Source organism: Metopolophium dirhodum, chromosome 1 (genome assembly GCF_019925205.1).
Source record: "Metopolophium dirhodum isolate CAU chromosome 1, ASM1992520v1, whole genome shotgun sequence".
Taxonomy (NCBI): domain Eukaryota; kingdom Metazoa; phylum Arthropoda; class Insecta; order Hemiptera; family Aphididae; genus Metopolophium; species Metopolophium dirhodum.
Genome location: NC_083560.1, coordinates 125,498,745 through 125,508,806, shown reverse-complemented (window position 1 = coordinate 125,508,806; position 10,062 = coordinate 125,498,745). Strand labels below are relative to the sequence as shown.

The window sequence follows — 10,062 nt, the reverse complement described above, 5'->3', positions numbered from 1 at the left end:
TTTTAACAAGGTATTAAAAAACAATTTTATTCATTTAATTAGAGCACAGCTATTTAGCAGGGCTTGAAACCGATCGAAATAATTTCGGTTTCGGTTTCGATTTTGTATTGTAATGATATGCTCACACACCATTATAATAAACTAAAATTTTACAGAATAATAAACAACTGTCGTTTGTAGAAATCGTTCACATCAAATAAAACCATTAACAACGACAATTGACTATTAAGACATCGGCAAGCACTTATAACAGTATTACGTAGGATGTGTGTGACTTTATCTTATGCTGACGCCAAAGAATAATCTAGTTCCCAGGCCCACGATAACTTTTTGATAAAGCCGCCCACCACTCTCTGGTCAGCATCCTCGCGTCGTCCCTTAAATCAGTGCATGAGCACCAACCACCAGAGTAACAACCTCTCAAGTCCCAAAAAACCGATTTCAACGAGCGACAACTGGACTCCTTGTGCGAGGAATAATCAGTGCGTTTTTTTAATTCAATTTGTGTATTTGAACTTTGAAGTATTACTTTGTTTTATCTAAAACCTAAAACTCCTACAATATTATCTACAAACAATTGCGAATCAGGTAAGGCATATAATAAAATATTTTATGTTGATTGCAGTAAGTTTATACATTCTATGTGCTTTTTTCCATAAAATTATATTGTACGGTGTATTTGGTCTAATTCTCGAATACACGATCTCGAGAGCCCTCCGAACACCTGGAGGAAGGTAATAGCGTAATTTTAATATTTTAATATAACTATCGACAGAAGTCGCCATATATTTGTATACCGGTTTCTAAATTTTTCGGTTTCAACTGAGCAATACCGGTATTAAGAAATTCCGGTTTCGATTTCGGTTACGGTTATGTATACCAGTTTCCAATTTTCTTTTGCGAATAATGAAATGATTATCAACATTTTAGTTATGATCTCAATTGTATTATGAGTAATAATTATGCGTATTAATGGAATTTACATAATATTTAAAAACACGTGAATTTAAAAAAAAATAACGATTTCCAATTTTTTCAGATTTCAGTTTTGAATTTAATACCGGCTTCCAATGTTTTACGGTTTCGATTTTGAATTTAATACCGGTATCCAATTTTTTTCGGTTTCTGAAATAGGTTTTGAAAACGGTTTCAAGCCCTGCTATTTAGTCACCCATCACATATTTTAAATGTTGCAATAAGTGCACAGACGTATGCCAACGACCATACCACGTTGAATACACCAGTTCTCGTCCGATCACTGAAGAAAAGCAACGTCGGGCGTAGTTAGTACTTGGATGGGTGACCGCTTGGGAACACTACGTGCCGTTGGCATTTTTTATATTATTTTCAAATTTATTATGAACGCAATAATAATATATAGGAATACAAAATTCAGTTAATGTGTTTTAACTTTTAATTTTTAACTTCACCATGTTGGTAATTTATATTATGAACTAATTTTAATTTTTTTATGTTATAACGATTAGAATTGTTTTTGTTTCGTACCTACATCCTTGATAGTTGTTACAGGTTATGTTAACATTGTTTATTAGGTATATTATGTATGCTCAATTTTTTACCGATATGTTCATATGGATAGAACTGGTAATCAAATAATTCCAAAAATATAACTTTGTACCTTACCGTGAACTGTACGAGTTGTTAAAGTCTACTGTAATTTTACATTATAATTTTATGAACCAATATACTCTTTTGATGAGTGTATTAGATAAGAATGGTGGCGCTCCATAAACACAACAAATACGTTCGAAACATTTTTTATTGATATGAAAAATACTTTTCAACTTTAATTGTGCGTAGATAGCATACGACATAATTTATACGTAAATAGCAATGTGTAGATAACATTCAGTGCGTAGATAGCATACGACACCGCTACCGAAACTAAGTACCTACCTACCTGTGTCCTATAGTCTATACTCAGAATACTCTATATATATTATTTATGTGTGATAGGTAGGTACCAGTGGCGGTCAAACGGTGGGGAGGGATGAGGGGAATAGATCTCCCTCCATGAATTTTTTTTCAATATTTATAACTAGGTATTATGTTTAATAATAGGAAAATTAATAGCTATTTTGATGCAAGTTGCTCTACTTCTAAACACTCAGCGGATGAAAAAATAAGTAAGATCACTAATATCGTTACAGAAAATCAAGTTGTGTACTTAGCGATAATATTTTTACTATGGCTGTTCATCGTGGGGTTATAAATATAACATCCAACGAAGTACTGGACGAATTCGCAAAAAAAAACAAAAAATAGATTTACTAATATAAAGTCTGTATATCTAAGTTATAAATAAAGTTTGTAATTACCATAATTTATAAATTGATATTAGACATAACCATAAGTTATATTTTAAATGATAAAATATTTTATTTTAAAAATCAGCCATATCCCACCCCCTGACAAAATCATTTGACCGCCACTGGTAGGTACTTAATTGTACGGCAGTTCTCGACTTGAAAAGAAATAGTGTGTCTAATATTTAAGTAATACCCTAGGTAGGAACATAAAAAATATTTTTTGAGACCATTTTTGTAAATAATTATTATTATAAATATATTATACGTAATGTTAATAATGTAAAAAAATAATAAAAATAAATTATTGTACTTACTTATAGTAAACTATTAGTAGTTAGTGTACGATTTATACGTTTGAGTATTATTGAATGATGTTTTAGATTCTGAGCGGAGCGAGGAAGCTAGTGGTTTTACAATGGTGTTTTTTTTTTATCCTGTATACAAAATTTTTACCAGAAGTGCTTTGATTTCAACATATAGTATCTTATCTTTTAACAAATTAGATCAAGATAGTACTTTAAACAGGTCATTTTTCAATTTTCTCAATAATTATTTAATGACACAGGAAAAACAACCGACAAATTACAAAAAAAACCGCTAAAAATGGGATTTTGATTTCTAAAGCTTTGTATATCACCATAGAAACAAAATTTGTTATAGGTAATATTATAATATCAATTTAACTTACGGCTATAATAAATAATAACAATATAAAATATCCAGACTGACAAACTGTCTCCGCTCAGAATCGTTTTTCTTATGCAATGATATTATATCATTGAATTCAAGTTTAATGCAATCCATTATACATTGATCCACTTGTAACCTACTGTACAGCAGAGTCACATTCACTTACCCGCTTTTTTATATTTATTTATTATTAATACACAATTTTACCAGCTAGAAGGTTGCAGGCACAATAAGAGTATGAGCTATATAAGAAAACTAAAAGAAAACTTGAACAAATTGATTGAAAAGTCACACTAACTTGACGACACTAAATTACTAAATTATGTTTTACTTAATTAATATTATTTAAGTATATTTTAGAGCACGCAAAAAATATATTTTAAAAATTATATTGCGTCTAATAAATATAAATATTAATTGGTAAAATTTTCAAAATTTTAAAGGCGTCTTTTTCATTATTTTGAAAAATAATTTGAACATGACATGAGTATGTACCTGCCATATAATTTGCCTAATTTTTACTCCTTATAAATTTACCGACTGGAAAACCCTTAATATGTGGCATGTGTGTTTTATTTATGAAGTTAATAAATTATCTGTTATATTCCACTTTTCAGGTGTTCTATACTGTCGTTAAATATTTTATTGTATACATTTAATCTATAATCCACGATCTTCTAGCTTGAGATAAATGAATCTAAATTCTGAAATCGGCACTTGAACTATTCAATGCTTGTCTAGTTTGGATACTTCAACTAAGCTAATAAGTTTGATAGAGAATCTCGACCAAGTAGTGCTACTTAAAGCTTATATGACATGTGCAGAAGTCGTAGGTATCTAGTACTACCTACACATTAAACAAAACCAACTTTAGTACCTAATGAGTTATTTAATTATAAAAATAGGTAGATAGGTGCCTAGCCTAGGGGGTACTCAAAATATTAATTTTAGTTGTATTATTGTTATTTGTTTCTGTAATGATTTATGGTCTGACAAGTGACAATCGTTATTATTTTGAATGATTTCACTATACCGGATACCTATTTAATATAAAACATTTCAATTCAAAATTATTTTGGTTTGTTATTTATGTAGGCATGCATAATAATTAATAAATGTAAATTGGAAGTTCTTAAACATGATAATCATTGTTATAAAAAATTAAAAACCAATGTTATGATTATTTGATTTGCATATATATTTTGGTGTTGGTAACACCAGTCTTCTTGCGTATTCCTTATTAAATAAAAAGTTTGGAGTTTGAACAATTAAAAATATTCTAATGTTGAAGCATGTGCAGTAAAGAATAATATATTAATAGTTTATGCAAATCCAATGAAATATTCATAATGAGTAAATTATACACTACAATCAAAACAAATAATTTAAATTTAAAATTTAAGAGTTGTAATCATTGTAGAACTTTTAAGAGTAATATTGTATTGATTACCAATATTTATGAAATTAAGATATCAACATCTTGTTAGATTAAAGCAGGGATTTGTTGTTGTAGTTGGACATAGTATAACAGATCCTATTAGTTATTATTAATACTTTTTAGTTGTTATCTACTGCCTGCTAGTAATGTCATATTCTTGGATGATCAAATGTAGGGAGCAGCCGATACATATAGAAATAGGGTTAAACGCTACTGTAATAGTATGCTCAATGCTGTATGAATAACTTCAAAACATTTTTTTTCAGCACACTTGGTATCTCAGTTAATGAATTTAACTTCATATTCATTATGCATATTATTTTAAAGCTTTTTCTATTAGCATTTATATTATTTGGTATAATGGTACATGTTATAATATACTTATATAATTCTATATTATCTAAATAATAACCCTGCAATATTAATCATGTGAAATACCTATTTATATTTACTCTAGATAGTAGGTACTAATAATTAGAAAGTACCCATATGGCAGACTTGGGTAAAATACTTTTAAAAAGTATTTCAAATACATAATCTGAATATTTCACAAAAAGTATTCCAAATATTTTTCGTATACTTTTTTTTAGTAGATTTATATTTCAATAGCAAAAATATTACTTTTTCAATTCTGTGTTTGTAAATGAACATTATTATAATCTTGATAATACACATCTATCTGGCTATCTATTAGTTATAAATTATATTTAAATTAATATAGGACGCTAAAAAAATATTCCGAATACTTGTAAAAAGTATTCAAAATACCATATTCAATACTTTCAAAAAAATGTAATTAAAAAGTATTCCGAACACTACCCAAGTCTGCCATATAGCCATATTTATTATTCAAATATTTTTACTACCTAAATAAACTTCAAGTTTAAGTGATTATACAAACATAAATTAGCATTTGTTCTAGGTATATTATGTTTTATTAGGTAGTAATAAAATATATGAAGTATAAATAAATGTTAACTTTTTGTTTGCGTTTCATTATTTTGTAATTATTTACAAATCCTTGTTAATTTGACTAGGTATTTGTATTTATAAGTTTAGAATAATTTTTAATTTAAATTGTATTATAAGCTTATATTGTTACAGGTATTGTTAATTATTTAAATATTCGCTATTTGGAAATAATATAATGCACGTACAGAAATTATACAAAAATATGCTTAATGCTTAGCACTTTAATGTAAATATTTATTAATTATTAGTGATTTATTTATTATACTATTATTACTTATACCGTTATACTATTTATTAGAAATAGTTTAAATTTCAAAATTATTTAACTTAAATTAAAAAAAAATTACAATTTCATACAACTGGAATTACAATTGTTGGCTTTTATTTCTGTTTAGAAATTATTCTAAAATGGCATAAATTATTTTTTGTTTAATATTTGAAATACTTACCCAATATTTTTAAAAAGTCAATGATCAGAACAAGAATAATATAAAATAACATTAATTATTATCCTAACGGCAACATTTGTAACAATTTTTTACTTTGATGGACACATTATTACTGCATACTGCACATAGTATAATATATATTTATTTATACCATTAAGATGATAAGTATTTAAAATAATAACAATAGTTCATGCACACATGATATTATGATTAAAAATTAAAAATTAGGGATATTGTATATACAATACATTGATTGCTATTATAGTTATAACTATAAGTTTTTGTGTCTCATGTTTTCTAACCATAGTTATTATATAATTTCAATTTTGTTCTTAACAAAATTTAACAACTAATATTTAAATATCAATTTTATTAAAATATGATACCTACATAATATTATGATTTTTATATTTTTTTAAATGACACATAATTATTGTTTATTAAGTATACAAAAATTAAGTTTACAAATGAAAAACAATATGAATTAATTAATAAAATTTATATAATTTGTTTGAACTATTCAAGCAATTTATTTAAAATGTGAACTTTAGTATTTGAATTTTGAACGATGAAGATTGGTCACAACGCCGCTACACTATTTTTTGGTAGATTTAATGTAGTGTAGACTGTAGTGAAGTTGGATCAAACATTAGGCCTCAGAATTTCTTTACAGCAATACCTATAATGCATATAAAAGCCAATAATTAATGTCTACAAATAATTATTTTTATCTATGACTTTTATAACTTAATAATAAGTAAAAATACCATTTTAACAATGGAAAATCAATAGGCGGATTTATGGTTATAAATAAATAGGTAATTTTTAATAACTATTTTTTTTTAATTACATTTTTAAAAGTCACATAAAATAAAATGTTAAATTATAAACAATTTACAAAATTGTATCGTATTGTATTGTTGTTTATTTCTTTGAACATATAATGGACCCCACTAAATAGGTTCGTGTGGGGCCAAAATAAAAATATAAATCTATATAAGTTTATAGTTTACAATAAATGTGTGTAAAAATAACTGTTTATATATTTTTTAGAAATAGGTCATCATATGAACTATTTATGAGAATTCTTGTTTTATATTTTCAATCCTTAGCTATAAAAGTTGAACATTTTATAAATTTTTAACTACAAAATAATTATTAAATTTTAAATTTGATAAATTTTGTCAAATACCGAAATTTAAATGCTCATAAGAAAAAATTGTGCCTATGTATTTTTAATTTTTTTCAACTGCTATTAGAACAATATATCAGGAGCCTTATATTAAATTGTCACGCTTTTTTACCCAACAAATAAAATTTTATTGATTTTTATAGAAAAAAAACTAAAAAAATTGAAAACTGACAATGTCCGTATACAGCTCAAAAAGAGTCAAATTATTTTCAAAATTGTATCGTGTATAGAAAATGCTAATATAAACATTCAGTGAAATTTTCAAGTATCTACAGTCATTCGTTTTTTAATAGTTATTTGTAACCTGCTATTGTAACAATATATTAGGAGCCTTGTTTTAAATTTTCACGCTTTTTTACCCAACAAAATGTATAGAAAAAAAAACTAAAAATATTAAAAACTGACAATGTCTGCAAAAAGAGACAAAATATTTTCAAAATTGTATGGTGTATAGAAAATGAAAATAAAACGCTCATAAAAATGTAATTTGACTTTCTTGTAGACATTTTTTTGAATTCTCAACTCAAAATAATTTGCTAATTTTCGTGATTTTTCCGTTTTTTGTCAAGATTTGAACTTTCAATGCTTATAAATAAAAACTGTGACTAAGGATTTTTTTTTTTCATCTGCCTTTGAAATAATAACCTAGGAGCCTTCTATTAAATTTTCAAGCTTTTAAACCAACAAAAAAAATTTTATTGATATTTATAGAAAAAAAAACTGAAAATGTTCCTAAAGAGTTCAAAACAAATCAAAATATTTTAAAGTTTTATCGTGTATAGAAATTGCAAATATAAACAACCAGTCAACATTTCATGTCCTCATAGTCATTTGTTTTAATGTTACACCAAAAACCAAAAAAATTGATTTTCTCGAAAGATTTTGCGTAAAAATTCCCGTTTTTCCTTAATTTTTCTTTTGTTTTTCACGTCGCTTTTGAAAACTACTGGGAAATTTTTACTTTTGACCCCCCAAAGTACCATCTAGATTCACTTTCTTATCAGAAAAGTTACTGTTGAAGAAAATCCAAGCACTTTTACTGTCCTAAAAGGTGATGACAGACACAAAAAAAATTTTTAAAAAAACACACATCATTGTAAAATCAATACATTCATCACTTCGCTCAGAATCTAAAATTTTAAATTCAATATAAGTTAAAATATTTTGAAAATCTTATCATGTACAAAAATAATAAAATAAATATTTATTGAAAATCTCAAGTACCTAGGGTTAAAAGTTTTTGAATAACGACAAAATGGGAAAATCGCTGTATGAGAATTTGTGTACAGGTGAAGTTCAATTATTTGACTTATCGGTAACTTTTTGTTAAATGTGGAAAAACTTAAGGGGGATCTTGTATGAAAATTTCAAATCTTAGTTATACGTAGACATTTTTTTATGAATTTCTAAATAATTTTCCAATATTCGTTATCTTATTGAAATTTGTCAACATTTTAACTTTGGACGTTTATTAAAAATTATTGTGGATTTCGCTCAATTTTGTTTTTAATTTCCATTAACAACAATTCATAAGCAATGTTGTATTACATTTTCAAATTTTTTGACAGAGCTAATTTTTTTTATAAAAATGAAAAAAAACTAATAAAACTCAACATTTTCTGATGCCTATAAATAGCTAAAAAAAATCGAAATATTTTGAAAATCTTATGATGCATACAAAATGCTAATATAAACATTTTCTATGAAAATGGTGTTGCATATAATTCTTAATTTGTTGTTTGTTTGCCTGACACTTTTGAAAACTAATGTGAATTTTTTACTTTACCCCCCCCCCCCCCCCCCCCCCGCTCTCAAGTACTAACTAGATTCACTTTCTAAGTTTCCTACCAGAAAAAATTTTGTTAAAGAAAATCAAAGTATTTTTACTGTCCCAAGAGGCAAAGTTAGACACAAAAGAAAAAAAACACATCATTGTAAAACCAATACATTCACTGCTCCGCTCAGAACCTAAAATTATTATGGACATTGTATTTGGACTCTTATTATACAAACAGAGTTACCAATTTACACAAATAGGTACACAACTGTCATTTTAGAGCATGTTAGTAATCACTGTTGTAAAGTTTTTGATAATTTGGTTATTATACTGATACATTAGTTCCTTTTTGCTTAATTTAACGTGACAGTTTTATGCCGTTCTACTTGACAAAGGGGGACTTAACTAGGCAATTAAATTCATATTATATTATGGGTGTCAGTATGATGTCTATAGGACATATAGGACTTATAGGACCTATAGACATCATACTGACATCCATAATATAATTATGATAATAAATATAATTATAAATATAATTAAATAAATATAATGGGTATAATTAAATTTAATTTGATTATTAAAAAGGGAACTACTGACATTTTAAATAGAATAAATACACTTAAAAAACATGGGAAGTGGTTCTACTATGTAGTAGGTGTCAAGTTTATGAGGAGTCATTGAGAAGGTGACAGCAATGGATCTGTTAAATTTGAATTCAATGATAAACCAATGAAAATGATTGAGCCTCCAAAAACCAAAAACTAAAATTAAAATTGCCTGTTTCAAATGTTTTTTTTTTATTATTATTATTAGCTTAGTCGGTGACTTTGTAGTTTCTACTGTTAAAGTTCATAAATATATTACTTTTTATATCTAAGATTTTAAAATGTAATACAACATTTTGCAAGTTACACGTTTTTCCTTAAACAAAAAAAAAAAATATCTATGTTGAAAATTCGAATAAATATTTTATAAGTTTTTAAAATTAAATTGTTTTGACATTAGACATTCACCCGTAAATTAATGATTTATCATGATATAATTTTCTTATTTTGTTGTTATTCAAAAACATATAACAACTGTAGATACTTGAAAGTTTCACCAAATATTTATATTAGTTTTTTCTATTCATGGCATGATTTCAAAAATATTTTTACTATTAGTTATCTATAAACATTTGAAATTTGTAATTTTTTTCCTATAAATATCAA

General features: G+C 26.1%; 1 non-coding gene across 1 annotated transcript; it reads left to right on the top strand.

The window, feature by feature from the left end:
- The first annotated feature begins 1,213 nt into the window (after positions 1-1,213).
- Positions 1,214-1,332, top strand: LOC132937676 (5S ribosomal RNA). The gene has a single exon (XR_009663776.1). It is a non-coding gene; the product is annotated as a 5S ribosomal RNA (ribosomal RNA).
- The last annotated feature ends 8,730 nt before the right edge of the window (positions 1,333-10,062 follow it).